Source organism: Eubalaena glacialis, chromosome 16, assembly GCF_028564815.1.
Source record: "Eubalaena glacialis isolate mEubGla1 chromosome 16, mEubGla1.1.hap2.+ XY, whole genome shotgun sequence".
NCBI lineage: Eukaryota > Metazoa > Chordata > Mammalia > Artiodactyla > Balaenidae > Eubalaena > Eubalaena glacialis.
The window spans coordinates 44,523,757-44,551,057 of record NC_083731.1 but is presented as its reverse complement, the minus strand read 5'-3'; positions in this window follow the sequence as shown (position 1 = coordinate 44,551,057).

The following is a 27,301-nucleotide window of genomic DNA, read 5'->3' as shown; positions in this document are numbered from 1 at the left end:
GACTTAGAGACCTGTGCCTCTTCAAAAGACCTGCTGTGTTACACCAAGAACGGTGCTTAAATTGTACTTGGAATGCAAGCCGACCACCCCCTTGAGGATGCGTGACTCGAAGTGTAAAACGTGAAACGGGATTAGAAGCAGAGTGTTTTTCTCAATAGAGTTCAGCTAGGGGAATGAGGTTACATCCACTGCATGGAGGACAGTCGAGAAGTGTGGTCGTGAATCCTGTGTGGAGCTGAGGTAATCTGGCTCTGCCAAGGAAGAGTGCAGTGTGTTGCCTTTCTCTAGCCAACACTGGGGTGTTCCAAAAGGCCTACGGGGCTGGAAGTTGCTTAACAGGACTAGAGCTTCCTGTGTCTACTCAATATTCTGGTACGGAAACGGGTGCTGAAGCAAGGTCCCTAGGAGTCTTGAAAGGCTTACTACCGTGAAACTAAAGCAGAACAACGATGAAGGCCTCATGGAGCTGCTGCACGCCTCCCGTTTTGCAAGGATAATCAAGGCCTTACTTCGAAGCAAGTCTCACGTTGACTTTCACTTTAGGTATAGAGCAGAGCAGGGTGAGCCTCCTACAAGGAACTGGAAGCACAAGGTTTCTTACGAAAAAACTCATTTTCTTCTCAGAACCATGCCGGCAGTGACTAAAACCCAGGCAACAACAATGCTTTTCAGGTAGCTTCGAGGCCGCATGAACGGAGCTTTCCTAATGGGAAAACAAGCCTTGTGCCATCAGGCTCTCATTTCTAGGTTGACACGCAGCATACACGCAGGACCAGAGCTTCCTGGCTCTCCGCAGTGTTCTGGTACCGAAACGGGGGCTGAAGCAAGGTCCCTAGGAGTCTTGAAAGGCTTACTACCGTGAAACTAAAGCAGAACAACGATGAAGGCCTCATGGAGCTGCTGCACGCCTCCCGTTTTGCAAGGATAATCAAGGCCTTACTTCGAAGCAAGTCTCACGTTGACTTTCACTTTAGGGATAGAGCAGAGCAGGGTGAGCCTCCTACAAGGAACTGGAAGCACAAGGTTTCTTACGAAAAAACTCAGTTTCTTCTCAGAACCATGCCGGCAGTGACTAAAACCCCGCCAAAAACAATGCTTTTCCGGTAGCTTCGAGGCCGCATGAACGGAGCTTTCCTAATGGGAAAACAAGCCTTGTGCCATCAGTCTCTAATTTCTAGGTAGACACGCAGCATACACGCAGGACCAAAGCTTCCTGGCTCTACGCAGTGTTCTGGTACCCAAACGGTTGCTTAAGCAAAGTCCCTAGGAGTCTTGGAGAGCTTACTACCGTTCAACTAAAGCAGAACAGCGATGAAGGCCTCATGGAGCTGCTGCACGCCTCCCGTTTTGCCAGCATAATCAGGGCCTTCTTCGAGGCTAGTGCTCACATTGACTTTCACGTTTGGTATAGAGCAGAGCAGGGTGAGGTTCCAAGTAGGAACTGGAAGCACAAGGTTTCTTTCGAGAAAACTCATTTTCTTCTATGTGCCATGCCGGCTGTAAGGAAAAGCACGGTAACAACCGTGCTTTGCAGGTAGCTTCGAGGCCGCATGAATGGAGCTTTCAAAACGGGAAAACAAGCTTTGTGCCTTCAGTCTCCCATTTCCAGGTTGACACGCAGCATAAGTACATGTTGATGCTACCACGTCAAAAGAGATTCACGATCCCCACTGGGGCTTCCCCTGAATCAACTTTGTTCTACGACCGGTTTTCTGCGTGCAGCAAAGTGCCTAAACAAAGGATGCGCGAGGGAGACTTAGAGACCTGTGCCTCTTCAAAAGACCTGCTGTGTTACAGCAAGAACGGTGCTTAAATTGTACTTGGAATGCAAGCCGACCACCCCCTTGAGGATGCGTGACTCGAAGTGTAAAACGTGAAACGGGATTAGAAGCAGAGTGTTTTGTTCAATAGAGTTCAGCTAGGGGAATGAGGTTACATCCACTGCATGGAGGACAGTCGAGAAGTGTGGTCGTGAATCCTGTGTGGAGCTGAGGTAATCTGGCTCTGCCAAGGAAGAGTGCAGTGTGTTGCCTTTCTCTAGCCAACACTGGGGTGTTCCAAAAGGCCGACGGGGCTGGAAGTTGCTTAACAGGACTAGAGCTTCCTGTGTCTACTCAATATTCTGGTACTGAAACGGGTGCTGAAGCAAGGTCCCTAGGAGTCTTGAAAGGCTTACTACCGTGAAACTCAAGCAGAACAGTGAGGAAGGCCTCATGGAGCTGCTGCACGCCTCCGCATTGGCAAGGCAAATCAGGGCCTTACTTCGAGGCTAGGGCTCACGTTGGCTTTCACTTTTGGTATAGAGCAGAGCAGGGTGAGCTTCCAAAAAGGAACTGGAAGCACAAGGTTTCTTCCATGAAAACTCATTTTCTTCTCAGAACCATGTCGACAGTGACGAAAACCCAGGCAACAACAATGCTTTTCAGGTAGCTTCGAGGCCGCATGAACGGAGCTTTCCTAATGGGAAAACAAACCTTGTGCCATCAGTCTCTCATTTCTAGGTTGACACGCAGCATACACGCAGGACCAGAGCTTCCTGGCTCTCCGTAGTGTTCTGGTACCGAAACGGGGGCTGAAGCAAGGTCCCTAGGAGTCTTGAAAGGCTTACTACCGTGAAACTAAAGCAGAACAACGATGAAGGCCTCATGGAGCTGCTGCACGCCTCCCGTTTTGCAAGGATAATCAAGGCCTTACTTCGAAGCAAGTCTCACGTTGACTTTCACTTTAGGTATAGAGCAGAGCAGGGTGAGCCTCCTACAAGGAACTGGAAGCACAAGGTTTCTTACGAAATAACTCAGTTTCTTCTCAGAACCATGCCGGCAGTGACTAAAACCCCGCCAACAACAATGCTTTTCCGGTAGCTTCGAGGCCGCATGAACGGAGCTTTCCTAATGCGAAAACAAGCCTTGTGCCATCAGTCTCTAATTTCTAGGTAGACACGCAGCATACACGCAGGACCAAAGCTTCCTGGCTCTACGCAGTGTTCTGGTACCGAAACGGTTGCTTAAGCAAAGTCCCTAGGAGTCTTGGAGAGCTTACTACCGTTCAACTAAAGCAGAACAGCGATGAAGGCCTCATGGAGCTGCTGCACGCCTCCCGTTTTGCCAGCATAATCAGGGCCTTACTTCGAGGCTAGTGCTCACATTGACTTTCACGTTTGGTATAGAGCAGAGCAGGGTGAGGTTCCAAGTAGGAACTGGAAGCACAAGGTTTCTTTCGAGAAAACTCATTTTCTTCTATGTGCCATGCCGGCTGTAAGGAAAAGCACGGTAACAACCGTGCTTTGCAGGTAGCTTCGAGGCCGCATGAATGGAGCTTTCAAAACGGGAAAACAAGCTTTGTGCCTTCAGTCTCCCATTTCCAGGTTGACACGCAGCATAAGTACATGTTGATGCTACCACGTCAAAAGAGATTCACGATCCCCAATGGGGCTTCCCCTGAATCAACTTTGTTCTACGACCGGTTCTCTGCGTGCAGCAAAGTGCCTAAACAGAGGATGCGCGAGGGAGACTTAGAGACCTGTGCCTCTTCAAAAGACCTGCTGTGTTACACCAAGAACGGTGCTTAAATTGTACTTGGAATGCAAGCCGACCACCCCCTTGAGGATGCGTGACTCGAAGTGTAAAAAGTGAAACGGGATTAGAAGCAGAGTGTTTTTCTCAATAGAGTTCAGCTAGGGGAATGAGGTTACATCCACTGCATGGAGGACAGTCGAGAAGTGTGGTCGTGAATCCTGTGTGGAGCTGAGGTAATCTGGCTCTGCCAAGGAAGAGTGCAGAGTGTTGCCTTTCTCTAGCCAACACTGGGGTGTTCCAAAAGGCCTACGGGGCTGGAAGTTGCTTAACAGGACTAGAGCTTCCTGTGTCTCCTCAATATTCTGGTACGGAAACGGGTGCTGAAGCAAGGTCCCTAGGAGTCTTGAAAGGCTTACTACCGTGAAACTCAAGCAGAACAGTGAGGAAGGCCTCATGGAGCTGCTGCACGCCTCCCCATTGGCAAGGCAAATCAGGGCCTTACTTCGAGGCTAGGGCTCACGTTGTCTTTCACTTTTGGTATAGAGCAGAGCAGGGTGAGCTTCCAACAAGGAACTGGAAGCACAAGGTTTCTTCCATGAAAACTCATTTTCTTCTCAGAACCATGTCGACAGTGACGAAAACCCAGGCAACAACAATGCTTTTCAGGTAGCTTCGAGGCCGCATGAACGGAGCTTTCCTAATGGGAAAACAAGCCTTGTGCCATCAGGCTCTCATTTCTAGGTTGACACGCAACATACACGCAGGACCAGAGCTTCCTGGCTCTCCGCAGTGTTCTGGTACCGAAACGGGGGCTTAAGCAAGGTCCCTAGGAGTCTTGAAAGGCTTACTACCGTGAAACTAAAGCAGAACAACGATGAAGGCCTCATGGAGCTGCTGCACGCCTCCCGTTTTGCAAGGATAATCAAGGCCTTACTTCGAAGCAAGTCTCACGTTGACTTTCACTTTAGGTATAGAGCAGAGCAGGGTGAGCCTCCTACAAGGAACTGGAAGCACAAGGTTTCTTACGAAATAACTCAGTTTCTTCTCAGAACCATGCCGGCAGTGACTAAAACCCCGCCAACATCAATGCTTTTCCGGTAGCTTCGAGGCCGCATGAACGGAGCTTTCCTAATGGGAAAACAAGCCTTGTGCCATCAGTCTCTAATTTCTAGGTAGACACGCAGCATACACGCAGGACCAAAGCTTCCTGGCTCTACGCAGTGTTCTGGTACCCAAACCGTTGCTTAAGCAAAGTCCCTAGGAGTCTTGGAGAGCTTACTACCGTTCAACTAAAGCAGAACAGCGATGAAGGCCTCATGGAGCTGCTGCACGCCTCCCGTTTTGCCAGCATAATCAGGGCCTTACTTCGAGGCTAGTGCTCACATTGACTTTCACGTTTGGTATAGAGCAGAGCAGGGTGAGGTTCCAAGTAGGAACTGGAAGCACAAGGTTTCTTTCGAGAAAACTCATTTTCTTCTATGTGCCATGCCGGCTGTAAGGAAAAGCACGGTAACAACCGTGCTTTTCAGGTAGCTTCGAGGCCGCATGAATGGAGCTTTCAAAACGGGAAAACAAGCTTTGTGCCTTCAGTCTCCCATTTCCAGGTTGACACGCAGCATAAGTACATGTTGATGCTACCACGTCAAAAGAGATTCACAATCCCCACTGGGGCTTCCCCTGAATCAACTTTGTTCTACGACCGGTTCTCTGCGTGCAGCAAAGTGCCTAAACAAAGGATGCGCGAGGGAGACTTAGAGACCTGTGCCTCTTCAAAAGACCTGCTGTGTTACACCAAGAACGGTGCTTAAATTGTACTTGGAATGCAAGCCGACCACCCCCTTGAGGATGCGTGACTCGAAGTGTAAAAAGTGAAACGGGATTAGAAGCAGAGTGTTTTTCTCAATAGAGTTCAGCTAGGGGAATGAGGTTACATCCACTGCATGGAGGACAGTCGAGAAGTGTGGTCGTGAATCCTGTGTGGAGCTGAGGTAATCTGGCTCTGCCAAGGAAGAGTGCAGAGTGTTGCCTTTCTCTAGCCAACACTGGGGTGTTCCAAAAGGCCGACGGGGCTGGAAGTTGCTTAACAGGACTAGAGCTTCCTGTGTCTCCTCAATATTCTGGTACGGAAACGGGTGCTGAAGCAAGGTCCCTAGGAGTCTTGAAAGGCTTACTACCGTGAAACTCAAGCAGAACAGTGAGGAAGGCCTCATGGAGCTGCTGCACGCCTCCCCATTGGCAAGGCAAATCAGGGCCTTACGTCGAGGCTAGGGCTCACGTTGGCTTTCACTTTTGGTATAGAGCAGAGCAGGGTGAGCTTCCAACAAGGAACTGGAAGCACAAGGTTTCTTCCATGAAAACTCATTTTCTTCTCAGAACCATGCCGGCAGTGACTAAAACCCAGGCAACAACAATGCTTTTCAGGTAGCTTCGAGGCCGCATGAACGGAGCTTTCCTAATGGGAAAACAAGCCTTGTGCCATCAGGCTCTCATTTCTAGGTTGACACGCAGCATACACGCAGGACCAGAGCTTCCTGGCTCTCCGCAGTGTTCTGGTACCGAAACGGGGGCTGAAGCAAGGTCCCTAGGAGTCTTGAAAGGCTTACTACCGTGAAACTAAAGCAGAACAACGATGAAGGCCTCATGGAGCTGCTGCACGCCTCCCGTTTTGCAAGGATAATCAAGGCCTTACTTCGAAGCAAGTCTCACGTTGACTTTCACTTTAGGTATAGAGCAGAGCAGGGTGAGCCTCCTACAAGGAACTGGAAGCACAAGGTTTCTTACGAAAAAACTCAGTTTCTTCTCAGAACCATGCCGGCAGTGACTAAAATCCCGCCAACAACAATGCTTTTCCGGTAGCTTCGAGGCCGCATGAACGGAGCTTTCCTAATGGGAAAACAAGCCTTGTGCCATCAGTCTCTAATTTCTAGGTAGACACGCAGCATACACGCAGGACCAAAGCTTCCTGGCTCTACGCAGTGTTCTGGTACCCAAACGGTTGCTTAAGCAAAGTCCCTAGGAGTCTTGGAGAGCTTACTACCGTTCAACTAAAGCAGAACAGCGATGAAGGCCTCATGGAGCTGCTGCACGCCTCCCGTTTTGCCAGCATAATCAGGGCCTTCTTCGAGGCTAGTGCTCACATTGACTTTCACGTTTGGTATAGAGCAGAGCAGGGTGAGGTTCCAAGTAGGAACTGGAAGCACAAGGTTTCTTTCGAGAAAACTCATTTTCTTCTATGTGCCATGCCGGCTGTAAGGAAAAGCACGGTAACAACCGTGCTTTGCAGGTAGCTTCGAGGCCGCATGAATGGAGCTTTCAAAACGGGAAAACAAGCTTTGTGCCTTCAGTCTCCCATTTCCAGGTTGACACGCAGCATAAGTACATGTTGATGCTACCACGTCAAAAGAGATTCACGATCCCCACTGGGGCTTCCCCTGAATCAACTTTGTTCTACGACCGGTTTTCTGCGTGCAGCAAAGTGCCTAAACAAAGGATGCGCGAGGGAGACTTAGAGACCTGTGCCTCTTCAAAAGACCTGCTGTGTTACACCAAGAACGGTGCTTAAATTGTACTTGGAATGCAAGCCGACCACCCCCTTGAGGATGCGTGACTCGAAGTGTAAAACGTGAAACGGGATTAGAAGCAGAGTGTTTTGTTCAATAGAGTTCAGCTAGGGGAATGAGGTTACATCCACTGCATGGAGGACAGTCGAGAAGTGTGGTCGTGAATCCTGTGTGGAGCTGAGGTAATCTGGCTCTGCCAAGGAAGAGTGCAGTGTGTTGCCTTTCTCTAGCCAACACTGGGGTGTTCCAAAAGGCCGACGGGGCTGGAAGTTGCTTAACAGGACTAGAGCTTCCTGTGTCTACTCAATATTCTGGTACTGAAACGGGTGCTGAAGCAAGGTCCCTAGGAGTCTTGAAAGGCTTACTACCGTGAAACTCAAGCAGAACAGTGAGGAAGGCCTCATGGAGCTGCTGCACGCCTCCGCATTGGCAAGGCAAATCAGGGCCTTACTTCGAGGCTAGGGCTCACGTTGGCTTTCACTTTTGGTATAGAGCAGAGCAGGGTGAGCTTCCAAAAAGGAACTGGAAGCACAAGGTTTCTTCCATGAAAACTCATTTTCTTCTCAGAACCATGTCGACAGTGACGAAAACCCAGGCAACAACAATGCTTTTCAGGTAGCTTCGAGGCCGCATGAACGGAGCTTTCCTAATGGGAAAACAAACCTTGTGCCATCAGTCTCTCATTTCTAGGTTGACACGCAGCATACACGCAGGACCAGAGCTTCCTGGCTCTCCGTAGTGTTCTGGTACCGAAACGGGGGCTGAAGCAAGGTCCCTAGGAGTCTTGAAAGGCTTACTACCGTGAAACTAAAGCAGAACAACGATGAAGGCCTCATGGAGCTGCTGCACGCCTCCCGTTTTGCAAGGATAATCAAGGCCTTACTTCGAAGCAAGTCTCACGTTGACTTTCACTTTAGGTATAGAGCAGAGCAGGGTGAGCCTCCTACAAGGAACTGGAAGCACAAGGTTTCTTACGAAATAACTCAGTTTCTTCTCAGAACCATGCCGGCAGTGACTAAAACCCCGCCAACAACAATGCTTTTCCGGTAGCTTCGAGGCCGCATGAACGGAGCTTTCCTAATGGGAAAACAAGCCTTGTGCCATCAGTCTCTAATTTCTAGGTAGACACGCAGCATACACGCAGGACCAAAGCTTCCTGGCTCTACGCAGTGTTCTGGTACCGAAACGGTTGCTTAAGCAAAGTCCCTAGGAGTCTTGGAGAGCTTACTACCGTTCAACTAAAGCAGAACAGCGATGAAGGCCTCATGGAGCTGCTGCACGCCTCCCGTTTTGCCAGCATAATCAGGGCCTTACTTCGAGGCTAGTGCTCACATTGACTTTCACGTTTGGTATAGAGCAGAGCAGGGTGAGGTTCCAAGTAGGAACTGGAAGCACAAGGTTTCTTTCGAGAAAACTCATTTTCTTCTATGTGCCATGCCGGCTGTAAGGAAAAGCACGGTAACAACCGTGCTTTGCAGGTAGCTTCGAGGCCGCATGAATGGAGCTTTCAAAACGGGAAAACAAGCTTTGTGCCTTCAGTCTCCCATTTCCAGGTTGACACGCAGCATAAGTTCATGTTGATGCTACCACGTCAAAAGAGATTCACGATCCCCACTGGGGCTTCCCCTGAATCAACTTTGTTCTACGACCGGTTCTCTGCGTGCAGCAAAGTGCCTAAACAGAGGATGCGCGAGGGAGACTTAGAGACCTGTGCCTCTTCAAAAGACCTGCTGTGTTACACCAAGAACGGTGCTTAAATTGTACTTGGAATGCAAGCCGACCACCCCCTTGAGGATGCGTGACTCGAAGTGTAAAAAGTGAAACGGGATTAGAAGCAGAGTGTTTTTCTCAATAGAGTTCAGCTAGGGGAATGAGGTTACATCCACTGCATGGAGGACAGTCGAGAAGTGTGGTCGTGAATCCTGTGTGGAGCTGAGGTAATCTGGCTCTGCCAAGGAAGAGTGCAGAGTGTTGCCTTTCTCTAGCCAACACTGGGGTGTTCCAAAAGGCCTACGGGGCTGGAAGTTGCTTAACAGGACTAGAGCTTCCTGTGTCTCCTCAATATTCTGGTACGGAAACGGGTGCTGAAGCAAGGTCCCTAGGAGTCTTGAAAGGCTTACTACCGTGAAACTCAAGCAGAACAGTGAGGAAGGCCTCATGGAGCTGCTGCACGCCTCCCCATTGGCAAGGCAAATCAGGGCCTTACTTCGAGGCTAGGGCTCACGTTGTCTTTCACTTTTGGTATAGAGCAGAGCAGGGTGAGCTTCCAACAAGGAACTGGAAGCACAAGGTTTCTTCCATGAAAACTCATTTTCTTCTCAGAACCATGCCGGCAGTGACTAAAACCCAGGCAACAACAATGCTTTTCAGGTAGCTTCGAGGCCGCATGAACGGAGCTTTCCTAATGGGAAAACAAGCCTTGTGCCATCAGGCTCTCATTTCTAGGTTGACACGCAGCATACACGCAGGACCAGAGCTTCCTGGCTCTCCGCAGTGTTCTGGTACCGAAACGGGGGCTGAAGCAAGGTCCCTAGGAGTCTTGAAAGGCTTACTACCGTGAAACTAAAGCAGAACAACGATGAAGGCCTCATGGAGCTGCTGCACGCCTCCCGTTTTGCAAGGATAATCAAGGCCTTACTTCGAAGCAAGTCTCACGTTGACTTTCACTTTAGGTATAGAGCAGAGCAGGGTGAGCCTCCTACAAGGAACTGGAAGCACAAGGTTTCTTACGAAAAAACTCAGTTTCTTCTCAGAACCATGCCGGCAGTGACTAAAATCCCGCCAACAACAATGCTTTTCCGGTAGCTTCGAGGCCGCATGAACGGAGCTTTCCTAATGGGAAAACAAGCCTTGTGCCATCAGTCTCTAATTTCTAGGTAGACACGCAGCATACACGCAGGACCAAAGCTTCCTGGCTCTACGCAGTGTTCTGGTACCCAAACGGTTGCTTAAGCAAAGTCCCTAGGAGTCTTGGAGAGCTTACTACCGTTCAACTAAAGCAGAACAGCGATGAAGGCCTCATGGAGCTGCTGCACGCCTCCCGTTTTGCCAGCATAATCAGGGCCTTCTTCGAGGCTAGTGCTCACATTGACTTTCACGTTTGGTATAGAGCAGAGCAGGGTGAGGTTCCAAGTAGGAACTGGAAGCACAAGGTTTCTTTCGAGAAAACTCATTTTCTTCTATGTGCCATGCCGGCTGTAAGGAAAAGCACGGTAACAACCGTGCTTTGCAGGTAGCTTCGAGGCCGCATGAATGGAGCTTTCAAAACGGGAAAACAAGCTTTGTGCCTTCAGTCTCCCATTTCCAGGTTGACACGCAGCATAAGTACATGTTGATGCTACCACGTCAAAAGAGATTCACGATCCCCACTGGGGCTTCCCCTGAATCAACTTTGTTCTACGACCGGTTTTCTGCGTGCAGCAAAGTGCCTAAACAAAGGATGCGCGAGGGAGACTTAGAGACCTGTGCCTCTTCAAAAGACCTGCTGTGTTACACCAAGAACGGTGCTTAAATTGTACTTGGAATGCAAGCCGACCACCCCCTTGAGGATGCGTGACTCGAAGTGTAAAACGTGAAACGGGATTAGAAGCAGAGTGTTTTGTTCAATAGAGTTCAGCTAGGGGAATGAGGTTACATCCACTGCATGGAGGACAGTCGAGAAGTGTGGTCGTGAATCCTGTGTGGAGCTGAGGTAATCTGGCTCTGCCAAGGAAGAGTGCAGTGTGTTGCCTTTCTCTAGCCAACACTGGGGTGTTCCAAAAGGCCGACGGGGCTGGAAGTTGCTTAACAGGACTAGAGCTTCCTGTGTCTACTCAATATTCTGGTACTGAAACGGGTGCTGAAGCAAGGTCCCTAGGAGTCTTGAAAGGCTTACTACCGTGAAACTCAAGCAGAACAGTGAGGAAGGCCTCATGGAGCTGCTGCACGCCTCCGCATTGGCAAGGCAAATCAGGGCCTTACTTCGAGGCTAGGGCTCACGTTGGCTTTCACTTTTGGTATAGAGCAGAGCAGGGTGAGCTTCCAAAAAGGAACTGGAAGCACAAGGTTTCTTCCATGAAAACTCATTTTCTTCTCAGAACCATGTCGACAGTGACGAAAACCCAGGCAACAACAATGCTTTTCAGGTAGCTTCGAGGCCGCATGAACGGAGCTTTCCTAATGGGAAAACAAACCTTGTGCCATCAGTCTCTCATTTCTAGGTTGACACGCAGCATACACGCAGGACCAGAGCTTCCTGGCTCTCCGTAGTGTTCTGGTACCGAAACGGGGGCTGAAGCAAGGTCCCTAGGAGTCTTGAAAGGCTTACTACCGTGAAACTAAAGCAGAACAACGATGAAGGCCTCATGGAGCTGCTGCACGCCTCCCGTTTTGCAAGGATAATCAAGGCCTTACTTCGAAGCAAGTCTCACGTTGACTTTCACTTTAGGTATAGAGCAGAGCAGGGTGAGCCTCCTACAAGGAACTGGAAGCACAAGGTTTCTTACGAAATAACTCAGTTTCTTCTCAGAACCATGCCGGCAGTGACTAAAACCCCGCCAACAACAATGCTTTTCCGGTAGCTTCGAGGCCGCATGAACGGAGCTTTCCTAATGGGAAAACAAGCCTTGTGCCATCAGTCTCTAATTTCTAGGTAGACACGCAGCATACACGCAGGACCAAAGCTTCCTGGCTCTACGCAGTGTTCTGGTACCGAAACGGTTGCTTAAGCAAAGTCCCTAGGAGTCTTGGAGAGCTTACTACCGTTCAACTAAAGCAGAACAGCGATGAAGGCCTCATGGAGCTGCTGCACGCCTCCCGTTTTGCCAGCATAATCAGGGCCTTACTTCGAGGCTAGTGCTCACATTGACTTTCACGTTTGGTATAGAGCAGAGCAGGGTGAGGTTCCAAGTAGGAACTGGAAGCACAAGGTTTCTTTCGAGAAAACTCATTTTCTTCTATGTGCCATGCCGGCTGTAAGGAAAAGCACGGTAACAACCGTGCTTTGCAGGTAGCTTCGAGGCCGCATGAATGGAGCTTTCAAAACGGGAAAACAAGCTTTGTGCCTTCAGTCTCCCATTTCCAGGTTGACACGCAGCATAAGTTCATGTTGATGCTACCACGTCAAAAGAGATTCACGATCCCCACTGGGGCTTCCCCTGAATCAACTTTGTTCTACGACCGGTTCTCTGCGTGCAGCAAAGTGCCTAAACAGAGGATGCGCGAGGGAGACTTAGAGACCTGTGCCTCTTCAAAAGACCTGCTGTGTTACACCAAGAACGGTGCTTAAATTGTACTTGGAATGCAAGCCGACCACCCCCTTGAGGATGCGTGACTCGAAGTGTAAAAAGTGAAACGGGATTAGAAGCAGAGTGTTTTTCTCAATAGAGTTCAGCTAGGGGAATGAGGTTACATCCACTGCATGGAGGACAGTCGAGAAGTGTGGTCGTGAATCCTGTGTGGAGCTGAGGTAATCTGGCTCTGCCAAGGAAGAGTGCAGAGTGTTGCCTTTCTCTAGCCAACACTGGGGTGTTCCAAAAGGCCTACGGGGCTGGAAGTTGCTTAACAGGACTAGAGCTTCCTGTGTCTCCTCAATATTCTGGTACGGAAACGGGTGCTGAAGCAAGGTCCCTAGGAGTCTTGAAAGGCTTACTACCGTGAAACTCAAGCAGAACAGTGAGGAAGGCCTCATGGAGCTGCTGCACGCCTCCCCATTGGCAAGGCAAATCAGGGCCTTACTTCGAGGCTAGGGCTCACGTTGTCTTTCACTTTTGGTATAGAGCAGAGCAGGGTGAGCTTCCAACAAGGAACTGGAAGCACAAGGTTTCTTCCATGAAAACTCATTTTCTTCTCAGAACCATGTCGACAGTGACGAAAACCCGGGCAACAACAATGCTTTTCAGGTAGCTTCGAGGCCGCATGAACGGAGCTTTCCTAATGGGAAAACAAGCCTTGTGCCATCAGGCTCTCATTTCTAGGTTGACACGCAACATACACGCAGGACCAGAGCTTCCTGGCTCTCCGCAGTGTTCTGGTACCGAAACGGGGGCTGAAGCAAGGTCCCTAGGAGTCTTGAAAGGCTTACTACCGTGAAACTAAAGCAGAACAACGATGAAGGCCTCATGGAGCTGCTGCACGCCTCCCGTTTTGCAAGGATAATCAAGGCCTTACTTCGAAGCAAGTCTCACGTTGACTTTCACTTTAGGTATAGAGCAGAGCAGGGTGAGCCTCCTACAAGGAACTGGAAGCACAAGGTTTCTTACGAAATAACTCAGTTTCTTCTCAGAACCATGCCGGCAGTGACTAAAACCCCGCCAACATCAATGCTTTTCCGGTAGCTTCGAGGCCGCATGAACGGAGCTTTCCTAATGGGAAAACAAGCCTTGTGCCATCAGTCTCTAATTTCTAGGTAGACACGCAGCATACACGCAGGACCAAAGCTTCCTGGCTCTACGCAGTGTTCTGGTACCCAAACGGTTGCTTAAGCAAAGTCCCAAGGAGTCTTGGAGAGCTTACTACCGTTCAACTAAAGCAGAACAGCGATGAAGGCCTCATGGAGCTGCTGCACGCCTCCCGTTTTCCCAGCATAATCAGGGCCTTACTTCGAGGCTAGTGCTCACATTGACTTTCACGTTTGGTATAGAGCAGAGCAGGGTGAGGTTCCAAGTAGGAACTGGAAGCACATGGTTTCTTTCGAGAAAACTCATTTTCTTCTATGTGCCATGCCGGCTGTAAGGAAAAGCACGGTAACAACCGTGCTTTGCAGGTAGCTTCGAGGCCGCATGAATGGAGCTTTCAAAATGGGAAAACAAGCTTTGTGCCTTCAGTCTCCCATTTCCAGGTTGACACGCAGCATAAGTACATGTTGATGCTACCACGTCAAAAGAGATTCACGATCCCCACTGGGGCTTCCCCTGAATCAACTTTGTTCTACGACCGGTTTTCTGCGTGCAGCAAAGTGCCTAAACAGAGGATGCGCGAGGGAGACTTAGAGACCTGTGCCTCTTCAAAAGACCTGCTGTGTTACACCAAGAACGGTGCTTAAATTGTACTTGGAATGCAAGCCGACCACCCCCTTGAGGATGCGTGACTCGAAGTGTAAAACGTGAAACGGGATTAGAAGCAGAGTGTTTTTCTCAATAGAGTTCAGCTAGGGGAATGAGGTTACATCCACTGCATGGAGGACAGTCGAGAAGTGTGGTCGTGAATCCTGTGTGGAGCTGAGGTAATCTGGCTCTGCCAAGGAAGAGTGCAGTGTGTTGCCTTTCTCTAGCCAACACTGGGGTGTTCCAAAAGGCCGACGGGGCTGGAAGTGGCTTAACAGGACTAGAGCTTCCTGTGTCTCCTCAATATTCTGGTACTGAAACGGGTGCTGAAGCAAGGTCCCTAGGAGTCTTGAAAGGCTTACTACCGTGAAACTCAAGCAGAACAGTGAGGAAGGCCTCATGGAGCTGCTGCACGCCTCCCCATTGGCAAGGCAAATCAGGGCCTTACTTCGAGGCTAGGGCTCACGTTGGCTTTCACTTTTGGTATAGAGCAGAGCAGGGTGAGCTTCCAAAAAGGAACTGGAAGCACAAGGTTTCTTCCATGAAAACTCAGTTTCTTCTCAGAACCATGTCGGCAGTGACGAAAACCCAGGCAACAACAATGCTTTTCAAGGCGCTTCGAGGCCTCATGAACGGAGCTTTCCTAATGGGAAAACAAGCCTTGTGCCATCAGTCTCTAATTTCTTGGTAGACACGCAGCATACACGCAGGACCAAAGCTTCCTGGCTCTACGCAGTGTTCTGGTACCGAAACGGTTGCTTAAGCAAAGTCCCTAGGAGTCTTGGAGAGCTTACTACGGTTCAACTAAAGCAGAACAGCGATGAAGGCCTCATGGAGCTGCTGCACGCCTCCCGTTTTGCCAGCATAATCAGGGCCTTACTTCGAGGCTAGTGCTCACATTGACTTTCACGTTTGGTATAGAGCAGAGCAGGGTGAGGTTCCAAGTAGGAACTGGAAGCACAAGGTTTCTTTCGAGAAAACTCATTTTCTTCTATGTGCCATGCCGGCTGTAAGGAAAAGCACGGTAACAACCGTGCTTTGCAGGTAGCTTCGAGGCCGCATGAATGGAGCTTTCAAAACGGGAAAACAAGCTTTGTGCCTTCAGTCTCCCATTTCCAGGTTGACACGCAGCATAAGTACATGTTCATGCTACCACGTCAAAAGAGATTCACGATCCCCACTGGGGCTTCCCCTGAATCAACTTTGTTCTACGACCGGTTTTCTGCGTGCAGCAAAGTGCCTAAACAGAGGATGCGCGAGGGAGACTTAGAGACCTGTGCCTCTTCAAAAGACCTGCTGTGTTACACCAAGAACGGTGCTTAAATTGTACTTGGAATGCAAGCCGACCACCCCCTTGAGGATGCGTGACTCGAAGTGTAAAAAGTGAAACGGGATTAGAAGCAGAGTGTTTTTCTCAATAGAGTTCAGCTAGGGGAATGAGGTTACATCCACTGCATGGAGGACAGTCGAGAAGTGTGGTCGTGAATCCTGTGTGGAGCTGAGGTAATCTGGCTCTGCCAAGGAAGAGTGCAGAGTGTTGCCTTTCTCTAGCCAACACTGGGGTGTTCCAAAAGGCCGACGGGGCTGGAAGTTGCTTAACAGGACTAGAGCTTCCTGTGTCTCCTCAATATTCTGGTACGGAAACGGGTGCTGAAGCAAGGTCCCCAGGAGTCTTGAAAGGCTTACTACCGTGAAACTCAAGCAGAACAGTGAGGAAGGCCTCATGGAGCTGCTGCACGCCTCCCCATTGGCAAGGCAAATCAGGGCCTTACTTCGAGGCTAGGGCTCACGTTGGCTTTCACTTTTGGTATAGAGCAGAGCAGGGTGAGCTTCCAACAAGGAACTGGAAGCACAAGGTTTCTTCCATGAAAACTCATTTTCTTCTCAGAACCATGTCGACAGTGACGAAAACCCAGGCAACAACAATGCTTTTCAGGTAGCTTCGAGGCCGCATGAACGGAGCTTTCCTAATGGGAAAACAAGCCTTGTGCCATCAGGCTCTCATTTCTAGGTTGACACGCAACATACACGCAGGACCAGAGCTTCCTGGCTCTCCGCAGTGTTCTGGTACCGAAACGGGGGCTGAAGCAAGGTCCCTAGGAGTCTTGAAAGGCTTACTACCGTGAAACTAAAGCAGAACAACGATGAAGGCCTCATGGAGCTGCTGCACGCCTCCCGTTTTGCAAGGATAATCAAGGCCTTACTTCGAAGCAAGTCTCACGTTGACTTTCACTTTAGGTATAGAGCAGAGCAGGGTGAGCCTCCTACAAGGAACTGGAAGCACAAGGTTTCTTACGAAATAACTCAGTTTCTTCTCAGAACCATGCCGGCAGTGACTAAAACCCCGCCAACATCAATGCTTTTCCGGTAGCTTCGAGGCCGCATGAACGGAGCTTTCCTAATGGGAAAACAAGCCTTGTGCCATCAGTCTCTAATTTCTAGGTAGACACGCAGCATACACGCAGGACCAAAGCTTCCTGGCTCTACGCAGTGTTCTGGTACCCAAACGGTTGCTTAAGCAAAGTCCCAAGGAGTCTTGGAGAGCTTACTACCGTTCAACTAAAGCAGAACAGCGATGAAGGCCTCATGGAGCTGCTGCACGCCTCCCGTTTTGCCAGCATAATCAGGGCCTTACTTCGAGGCTAGTGCTCACATTGACTTTCACGTTTGGTATAGAGCAGAGCAGGGTGAGGTTCCAAGTAGGAACTGGAAGCACAAGGTTTCTTTCGAGAAAACTCATTTTCTTCTATGTGCCATGCCGGCTGTAAGGAAAAGCACGGTAACAACCGTGCTTTTCAGGTAGCTTCGAGGCCGCATGAATGGAGCTTTCAAAATGGGAAAACAAGCTTTGTGCCTTCAGTCTCCCATTTCCAGGTTGACACGCAGCATAAGTACATGTTGATGCTACCACGTCAAAAGAGATTCACGATCCCCACTGGGGCTTCCCCTGAATCAACTTTGTTCTACGACCGGTTTTCTGCGTGCAGCAAAGTGCCTAAACAGAGGATGCGCGAGGGAGACTTAGAGACCTGTGCCTCTTCAAAAGACCTGCTGTGTTACACCAAGAACGGTGCTTAAATTGTACTTGGAATGCAAGCCGACCACCCCCTTGAGGATGCGTGACTCGAAGTGTAAAACGTGAAACGGGATTAGAAGCAGAGTGTTTTTCTCAATAGAGTTCAGCTAGGGGAATGAGGTTACATCCACTGCATGGAGGACAGTCGAGAAGTGTGGTCGTGAATCCTGTGTGGAGCTGAGGTAATCTGGCTCTGCCAAGGAAGAGTGCAGTGTGTTGCCTTTCTCTAGCCAACACTGGGGTGTTCCAAAAGGCCGACGGGGCTGGAAGTGGCTTAACAGGACTAGAGCTTCCTGTGTCTCCTCAATATTCTGGTACTGAAACGGGTGCTGAAGCAAGGTCCCTAGGAGTGTTGAAAGGCTTACTACCGTGAAACTCAAGCAGAACAGTGAGGAAGGCCTCATGGAGCTGCTGCACGCCTCCCCATTGGCAAGGCAAATCAGGGCCTTACTTCGAGGCTAGGGCTCACGTTGGCTTTCACTTTTGGTATAGAGCAGAGCAGGGTGAGCTTCCAAAAAGGAACTGGAAGCACAAGGTTTCTTCCATGAAAACTCAGTTTCTTCTCAGAACCATGTCGGCAGTGACGAAAACCCCGCCAACAACAATGCTTTTCAAGGCGCTTCGAGGCCGCATGAACGGAGCTTTCCTAATGGGAAAACAAGCCTTGTGCCATCAGTCTCTAATTTCTAGGTAGACACGCAGCATACACGCAGGACCAAAGCTTCCTGGCTCTACGCAGTGTTCTGGTACCGAAACGGTTGCTTAAGCAAAGTCCCTAGGAGTCTTGGAGAGCTTACTACGGTTCAACTAAAGCAGAACAGCGATGAAGGCCTCATGGAGCTGCTGCACGCCTCCCGTTTTGCCAGCATAATCAGGGCCTTACTTCGAGGCTAGTGCTCACATTGACTTTCACGTTTGGTATAGAGCAGAGCAGGGTGAGGTTCCAAGTAGGAACTGGAAGCACAAGGTTTCTTTCGAGAAAACTCATTTTCTTCTATGTGCCATGCCGGCTGTAAGGAAAAGCACGGTAACAACCGTGCTTTGCAGGTAGCTTCGAGGCCGCATGAATGGAGCTTTCAAAACGGGAAAACAAGCTTTGTGCCTTCAGTCTCCCATTTCCAGGTTGACACGCAGCATAAGTACATGTTCATGCTACCACGTCAAAAGAGATTCACGATCCCCACTGGGGCTTCCCCTGAATCAACTTTGTTCTACGACCAGTTTTCTGCGTGCAGCAAAGTGCCTAAACAGAGGATGCGCGAGGGAGACTTAGAGACCTGTGCCTCTTCAAAAGACCTGCTGTGTTACACCAAGAACGGTGCTTAAATTGTACTTGGAATGCAAGCCGACCACCCCCTTGAGGATGCGTGACTCGAAGTGTAAAAAGTGAAACGGGATTAGAAGCAGAGTGTTTTTCTCAATAGAGTTCAGCTAGGGGAATGAGGTTACATCCACTGCATGGAGGACAGTCGAGAAGTGTGGTCGTGAATCCTGTGTGGAGCTGAGGTAATCTGGCTCTGCCAAGGAAGAGTGCAGAGTGTTGCCTTTCTCTAGCCAACACTGGGGTGTTCCAAAAGGCCGACGGGGCTGGAAGTTGCTTAACAGGACTAGAGCTTCCTGTGTCTCCTCAATATTCTGGTACGGAAACGGGTGCTGAAGCAAGGTCCCCAGGAGTCTTGAAAGGCTTACTACCGTGAAACTCAAGCAGAACAGTGAGGAAGGCCTCATGGAGCTGCTGCACGCCTCCCCATTGGCAAGGCAAATCAGGGCCTTACTTCGAGGCTAGGGCTCACGTTGGCTTTCACTTTTGGTATAGAGCAGAGCAGGGTGAGCTTCCAACAAGGAACTGGAAGCACAAGGTTTCTTCCATGAAAACTCATTTTCTTCTCAGAACCATGTCGACAGTGACGAAAACCCAGGCAACAACAATGCTTTTCAGGTAGCTTCGAGGCCGCATGAACGGAGCTTTCCTAATGGGAAAACAAGCCTTGTGCCATCAGGCTCTCATTTCTAGGTTGACACGCAACATACACGCAGGACCAGAGCTTCCTGGCTCTCCGCAGTGTTCTGGTACCGAAACGGGGGCTGAAGCAAGGTCCCTAGGAGTCTTGAAAGGCTTACTACCGTGAAACTAAAGCAGAACAACGATGAAGGCCTCATGGAGCTGCTGCACGCCTCCCGTTTTGCAAGGATAATCAAGGCCTTACTTCGAAGCAAGTCTCACGTTGACTTTCACTTTAGGTATAGAGCAGAGCAGGGTGAGCCTCCTACAAGGAACTGGAAGCACAAGGTTTCTTACGAAATAACTCAGTTTCTTCTCAGAACCATGCCGGCAGTGACTAAAACCCCGCCAACATCAATGCTTTTCCGGTAGCTTCGAGGCCGCATGAACGGAGCTTTCCTAATGGGAAAACAAGCCTTGTGCCATCAGTCTCTAATTTCTAGGTAGACACGCAGCATACACGCAGGACCAAAGCTTCCTGGCTCTACGCAGTGTTCTGGTACCCAAACGGTTGCTTAAGCAAAGTCCCAAGGAGTCTTGGAGAGCTTACTACCGTTCAACTAAAGCAGAACAGCGATGAAGGCCTCATGGAGCTGCTGCACGCCTCCCGTTTTGCCAGCATAATCAGGGCCTTACTTCGAGGCTAGTGCTCACATTGACTTTCACGTTTGGTATAGAGCAGAGCAGGGTGAGGTTCCAAGTAGGAACTGGAAGCACAAGGTTTCTTTCGAGAAAACTCATTTTCTTCTATGTGCCATGCCGGCTGTAAGGAAAAGCACGGTAACAACCGTGCTTTTCAGGTAGCTTCGAGGCCGCATGAATGGAGCTTTCAAAATGGGAAAACAAGCTTTGTGCCTTCAGTCTCCCATTTCCAGGTTGACACGCAGCATAAGTACATGTTGATGCTACCACGTCAAAAGAGATTCACGATCCCCACTGGGGCTTCCCCTGAATCAACTTTGTTCTACGACCGGTTTTCTGCGTGCAGCAAAGTGCCTAAACAGAGGATGCGCGAGGGAGACTTAGAGACCTGTGCCTCTTCAAAAGACCTGCTGTGTTACACCAAGAACGGTGCTTAAATTGTACTTGGAATGCAAGCCGACCACCCCCTTGAGGATGCGTGACTCGAAGTGTAAAACGTGAAACGGGATTAGAAGCAGAGTGTTTTTCTCAATAGAGTTCAGCTAGGGGAATGAGGTTACATCCACTGCATGGAGGACAGTCGAGAAGTGTGGTCGTGAATCCTGTGTGGAGCTGAGGTAATCTGGCTCTGCCAAGGAAGAGTGCAGTGTGTTGCCTTTCTCTAGCCAACACTGGGGTGTTCCAAAAGGCCGACGGGGCTGGAAGTGGCTTAACAGGACTAGAGCTTCCTGTGTCTCCTCAATATTCTGGTACTGAAACGGGTGCTGAAGCAAGGTCCCTAGGAGTGTTGAAAGGCTTACTACCGTGAAACTCAAGCAGAACAGTGAGGAAGGCCTCATGGAGCTGCTGCACGCCTCCCCATTGGCAAGGCAAATCAGGGCCTTACTTCGAGGCTAGGGCTCACGTTGGCTTTCACTTTTGGTATAGAGCAGAGCAGGGTGAGCTTCCAAAAAGGAACTGGAAGCACAAGGTTTCTTCCATGAAAACTCAGTTTCTTCTCAGAACCATGTCGGCAGTGACGAAAACCCCGCCAACAACAATGCTTTTCAAGGCGCTTCGAGGCCGCATGAACGGAGCTTTCCTAATGGGAAAACAAGCCTTGTGCCATCAGTCTCTAATTTCTAGGTAGACACGCAGCATACACGCAGGACCAAAGCTTCCTGGCTCTACGCAGTGTTCTGGTACCGAAACGGTTGCTTAAGCAAAGTCCCTAGGAGTCTTGGAGAGCTTACTACCGTTCAACTAAAGCAGAACAGCGATGAAGGCCTCATGGAGCTGCTGCACGCCTCCCGTTTTGCCAGCATAATCAGGGCCTTACTTCGAGGCTAGTGCTCACATTGACTTTCACGTTTGGTATAGAGCAGAGCAGGGTGAGGTTCCAAGTAGGAACTGGAAGCACAAGGTTTCTTTCGAGAAAACTCATTTTCTTCTATGTGCCATGCCGGCTGTAAGGAAAAGCACGGTAACAACCGTGCTTTGCAGGTAGCTTCGAGGCCGCATGAATGGAGCTTTCAAAACGGGAAAACAAGCTTTGTGCCTTCAGTCTCCCATTTCCAGGTTGACATGCAGCATAAGTACATGTTGATGCTACCACGTCAAAAGAGATTCACGATCCCCACTGGGGCTTCCCCTGAATCAACTTTGTTCTACGACCGGTTTTCTGCGTGCAGCAAAGTGCCTAAACAGAGGATGCGCGAGGGAGACTTAGAGACCTGTGCCTCTTCAAAAGACCTGCTGTGTTACACCAAGAACGGTGCTTAAATTGTACTTGGAATGCAAGCCGACCACCCCCTTGAGGATGCGTGACTCGAAGTGTAAAAAGTGAAACGGGATTAGAAGCAGAGTGTTTTTCTCAATAGAGTTCAGCTAGGGGAATGAGGTTACATCCACTGCATGGAGGACAGTCGAGAAGTGTGGTCGTGAATCCTGTGTGGAGCTGAGGTAATCTGGCTCTGCCAAGGAAGAGTGCAGTGTGTTGCCTTTCTCTAGCCAACACTGGGGTGTTCCAAAAGGCCGACGGGGCTGGAAGTTGCTTAACAGGACTAGAGCTTCCTGTGTCTCCTCAATATTCTGGTACGGAAACGGGTGCTGAAGCAAGGTCCCTAGGAGTCTTGAAAGGCTTACTACCGTGAAACTCAAGCAGAACAGTGAGGAAGGCCTCATGGAGCTGCTGCACGCCTCCCCATTGGCAAGGCAAATCAGGGCCTTACTTCGAGGCTAGGGCTCACGTTGGCTTTCACTTTTGGTATAGAGCAGAGCAGGGTGAGCTTCCAACAAGGAACTGGAAGCACAAAGTTACTTCCATGAAAACTCATTTTCTTCTCAGAACCATGTCGACAGTGACGAAAACCCAGGCAACAACAATGCTTTTCAGGTAGCTTCGAGGCCGCATGAACGGAGCTTTCCTAATGGGAAAACAAGCCTTGTGCCATCAGGCTCTCATTTCTAGGTTGACACGCAGCATACACGCAGGACCAGAGCTTCCTGGCTCTCCGCAGTGTTCTGGTACCGAAACGGGGGCTGAAGCAAGGTCCCTAGGAGTCTTGAAAGGCTTACTACCGTGAAACTAAAGCAGAACAACGATGAAGGCCTCATGGAGCTGCTGCACGCCTCCCGTTTTGCAAGGATAATCAAGGCCTTACTTCGAAGCAAGTCTCACGTTGACTTTCACTTTAGGTATAGAGCAGAGCAGGGTGAGCCTCCTACAAGGAACTGGAAGCACAAGGTTTCTTACGAAAAAACTCAGTTTCTTCTCAGAACCATGCCGGCAGTGACTAAAACCCCGCCAACAACAATGCTTTTCCGGTAGCTTCGAGGCCGCATGAACGGAGCTTTCCTAATGGGAAAACAAGCCTTGTGCCATCAGTCTCTAATTTCTAGGTAGACACGCAGCATACACGCAGGACCAAAGCTTCCTGGCTCTACGCAGTGTTCTGGTACCGAAACGGTTGCTTAAGCAAAGTCCCTAGGAGTCTTGGAGAGCTTACTACCGTTCAACTAAAGCAGAACAGCGATGAAGGCCTCATGGAGCTGCTGCACGCCTCCCGTTTTGCCAGCATAATCAGGGCCTTACTTCGAGGCTAGTGCTCACATTGACTTTCACGTTTGGTATAGAGCAGAGCAGGGTGAGGTTCCAAGTAGGAACTGGAAGCACAAGGTTTCTTTCGAGAAAACTCATTTTCTTCTATGTGCCATGCCGGCTGTAAGGAAAAGCACGGTAACAACCGTGCTTTGCAGGTAGCTTCGAGGCCGCATGAATGGAGCTTTCAAAACGGGAAAACAAGCTTTGTGCCTTCAGTCTCCCATTTCCAGGTTGACACGCAGCATAAGTACATGTTGATGCTACCACGTCAAAAGAGATTCACGATCCCCACTGGGGCTTCCCCTGAATCAACTTTGTTCTACGACCGGTTTTCTGCGTGCAGCAAAGTGCCTAAACAGAGGATGCGCGAGGGAGACTTAGAGACCTGTGCCTCTTCAAAAGACCTGCTGTGTTACACCAAGAACGGTGCTTAAATTGTACTTGGAATGCAAGCCGACCACCCCCTTGAGGATGCGTGACTCGAAGTGTAAAAAGTGAAACGGGATTAGAAGCAGAGTGTTTTTCTCAATAGAGTTCAGCTAGGGGAATGAGGTTACATCCACTGCATGGAGGACAGTCGAGAAGTGTGGTCGTGAATCCTGTGTGTAGCTGAGGTAATCTGGCTCTGCCAAGGAAGAGTGCAGTGTGTTGCCTTTCTCTAGCCAACACTGGGGTGTTCCAAAAGGCCGACGGGGCTGGAAGTTGCTTAACAGGACTAGAGCTTCCTGTGTCTCCTCAATATTCTGGTACGGAAACGGGTGCTGAAGCAAGGTCCCTAGGAGTCTTGAAAGGCTTACTACCGTGAAACTCAAGCAGAACAGTGAGGAAGGCCTCATGGAGCTGCTGCACGCCTCCCCATTGGCAAGGCAAATCAGGGCCTTACTTCGAGGCTAGGGCTCACGTTGGCTTTCACTTTTGGTATAGAGCAGAGCAGGGTGAGCTTCCAACAAGGAACTGGAAGCACAAAGTTACTTCCATGAAAACTCATTTTCTTCTCAGAACCATGTCGACAGTGACGAAAACCCAGGCAACAACAGTGCTTTTCAGGTAGCTTCGAGGCCGCATGAACGGAGCTTTCCTAATGGGAAAACAAGCCTTGTGCCATCAGGCTCTCATTTCTAGGTTGACACGCAGCATACACGCAGGACCAGAGCTTCCTGGCTCTCCGCAGTGTTCTGGTACCGAAACGGGGGCTGAAGCAAGGTCCCTAGGAGTCTTGAAAGGCTTACTACCGTGAAACTAAAGCAGAACAACGATGAAGGCCTCATGGAGCTGCTGCACGCCTCCCGTTTTGCAAGGATAATCAAGGCCTTACTTCGAAGCAAGTCTCACGTTGACTTTCACTTTAGGTATAGAGCAGAGCAGGGTGAGCCTCCTACAAGGAACTGGAAGCACAAGGTTTCTTACGAAAAAACTCAGTTTCTTCTCAGAACCATGCCGGCAGTGACTAAAACCCCGCCAACAACAATGCTTTTCCGGTAGCTTCGAGGCCGCATGAACGGAGCTTTCCTAATGGGAAAACAAGCCTTGTGCCATCAGTCTCTAATTTCTAGGTAGACACGCAGCATACACGCAGGACCAAAGCTTCCTGGCTCTACGCAGTGTTCTGGTACCGAAACGGTTGCTTAAGCAAAGTCCCTAGGAGTCTTGGAGAGCTTACTACCGTTCAACTAAAGCAGAACAGCGATGAAGGCCTCATGGAGCTGCTGCACGCCTCCCGTTTTGCCAGCATAATCAGGGCCTTACTTCGAGGCTAGTGCTCACATTGACTTTCACGTTTGGTATAGAGCAGAGCAGGGTGAGGTTCCAAGTAGGAACTGGAAGCACAAGGTTTCTTTCGAGAAAACTCATTTTCTTCTATGTGCCATGCCGGCTGTAAGGAAAAGCACGGTAACAACCGTGCTTTGCAGGTAGCTTCGAGGCCGCATGAATGGAGCTTTCAAAACGGGAAAACAAGCTTTGTGCCTTCAGTCTCCCATTTCCAGGTTGACACGCAGCATAAGTACATGTTGATGCTACCACGTCAAAAGAGATTCACGATCCCCACTGGGGCTTCCCCTGAATCAACTTTGTTCTACGACCGGTTTTCTGCGTGCAGCAAAGTGCCTAAACAGAGGATGCGCGAGGGAGACTTAGAGACCTGTGCCTCTTCAAAAGACCTGCTGTGTTACACCAAGAACGGTGCTTAAATTGTACTTGGAATGCAAGCCGACCACCCCCTTGAGGATGCGTGACTCGAAGTGTAAAAAGTGAAACGGGATTAGAAGCAGAGTGTTTTTCTCAATAGAGTTCAGCTAGGGGAATGAGGTTACATCCACTGCATGGAGGACAGTCGAGAAGTGTGGTCGTGAATCCTGTGTGGAGCTGAGGTAATCTGGCTCTGCCAAGGAAGAGTGCAGTGTGTTGCCTTTCTCTAGCCAACACTGGGGTGTTCCAAAAGGCCTACGGGGCTGGAAGTTGCTTAACAGGACTAGAGCTTCCTGTGTCTACTCAATATTCTGGTACTGAAACGGGTGCTGAAGCAAGGTCCCTAGGAGTCTTGAAAGGCTTACTACCGTGAAACTCAAGCAGAACAGTGAGGAAGGCCTCATGGAGCTGCTGCACGCCTCCCCATTGGCAAGGCAAATCAGGGCCTTACTTCGAGGCTAGGGCTCACGTTGGCTTTCACTTTTGGTATAGAGCAGAGCAGGGTGAGCTTCCAAAAAGGAACTGGAAGCACAAGGTTTCTTCCATGAAAACTCAGTTTCTTCTCAGAACCATGTCGGCAGTGACGAAAACCCAGGCAACAACAATGCTTTTCAGGTAGCTTCGAGGCCGCATGAACGGAGCTTTCCTAATGAGAAAACAAGCCTTGTGCCATCAGTCTCTCATTTCTAGGTTGACACGCAGCATACACGCAGGACCAGAGCTTCCTGGCTCTCCGCAGTGTTCTGGTACCGAAACGGGGGCTGAAGCAAGGTCCCTAGGAGTCTTGAAAGGCTTACTACCGTGAAACTAAAGCAGAACAACGATGAAGGCCTCATGGAGCTGCTGCACGCCTCCCGTTTTGCAAGGATAATCAAGGCCTTACTTCGAAGCAAGTCTCACGTTGACTTTCACTTTAGGTATAGAGCAGAGCAGGGTGAGCTTCCTACAAGGAACTGGAAGCACAAGGTTTCTTACGAAAAAACTCAGTTTCTTCTCAGAACCATGCCGGCAGTGACGAAAACCCCGCCAACAACAATGCTTTTCCGGTAGCTTCGAGGCCGCATGAACGGAGCTTTCCTAATGGGAAAACAAGCCTTGTGCCATCAGTCTCTACTTTCTAGGTAGACACGCAGCATACACGCAGGACCAAAGCTTCCTGGCTCTACGCAGTGTTCTGGTACCCAAACGGTTGCTTAAGCAAAGTCCCAAGGAGTCTTGGAGAGCTTACTACCGTTCAACTAAAGCAGAACAGCGATGAAGGCCTCATGGAGCTGCTGCACGCCTCCCGTTTTGCCAGCATAATCAGGGCCTTACTTCGAGGCTAGTGCTCACATTGACTTTCACGTTTGGTATAGAGCAGAGCAGGGTGAGGTTCCAAGTAGGAACAGGAAGCACAAGGTTTCTTTCGAGAAAACTCATTTTCTTCTATGTGCCATGCCGGCTGTAAGGAAAAGCACGGTAACAACCGTGCTTTTCAGGTAGCTTCGAGGCCGCATGAATGGAGCTTTCAAAACGGGAAAACAAGCTTTGTGCCTTCAGTCTCCCATTTCCAGGTTGACACGCAGCATAAGTACATGTTCATGCTACCACGTCAAAAGAGATTCACGATCCCCACTGGGGCTTCCCCTGAATCAACTTTGTTCTACGACCGGTTTTCTGCGTGCAGCAAAGTGCCTAAACAGAGGATGCGCGAGGGAGACTTAGAGACCTGTGCCTCTTCAAAAGACCTGCTGTGTTACACCAAGAACGGTGCTTAAATTGTACTTGGAATGCAAGCCGACCACCCCCTTGAGGATGCGTGACTCGAAGTGTAAAACGTGAAACGGGATTAGAAGCAGAGTGTTTTTCTCAATAGAGTTCAGCTAGGGGAATGAGGTTACATCCACTGCATGGAGGACAGTCGAGAAGTGTGGTCGTGAATCCTGTGTGGAGCTGAGGTAATCTGGCTCTGCCAAGGAAGAGTGCAGTGTGTTGCCTTTCTCTAGCCAACACTGGGGTGTTCCAAAAGGCCGACGGGGCTGGAAGTTGCTTAACAGGACTAGAGCTTCCTGTGTCTCCTCAATATTCTGGTACTGAAACGGGTGCTGAAGCAAGGTCCCTAGGAGTGTTGAAAGGCTTACTACCGTGAAACTCAAGCAGAACAGTGAGGAAGGCCTCATGGAGCTGCTGCACGCCTCCCCATTGGCAAGGCAAATCAGGGCCTGACTTCGAGGCT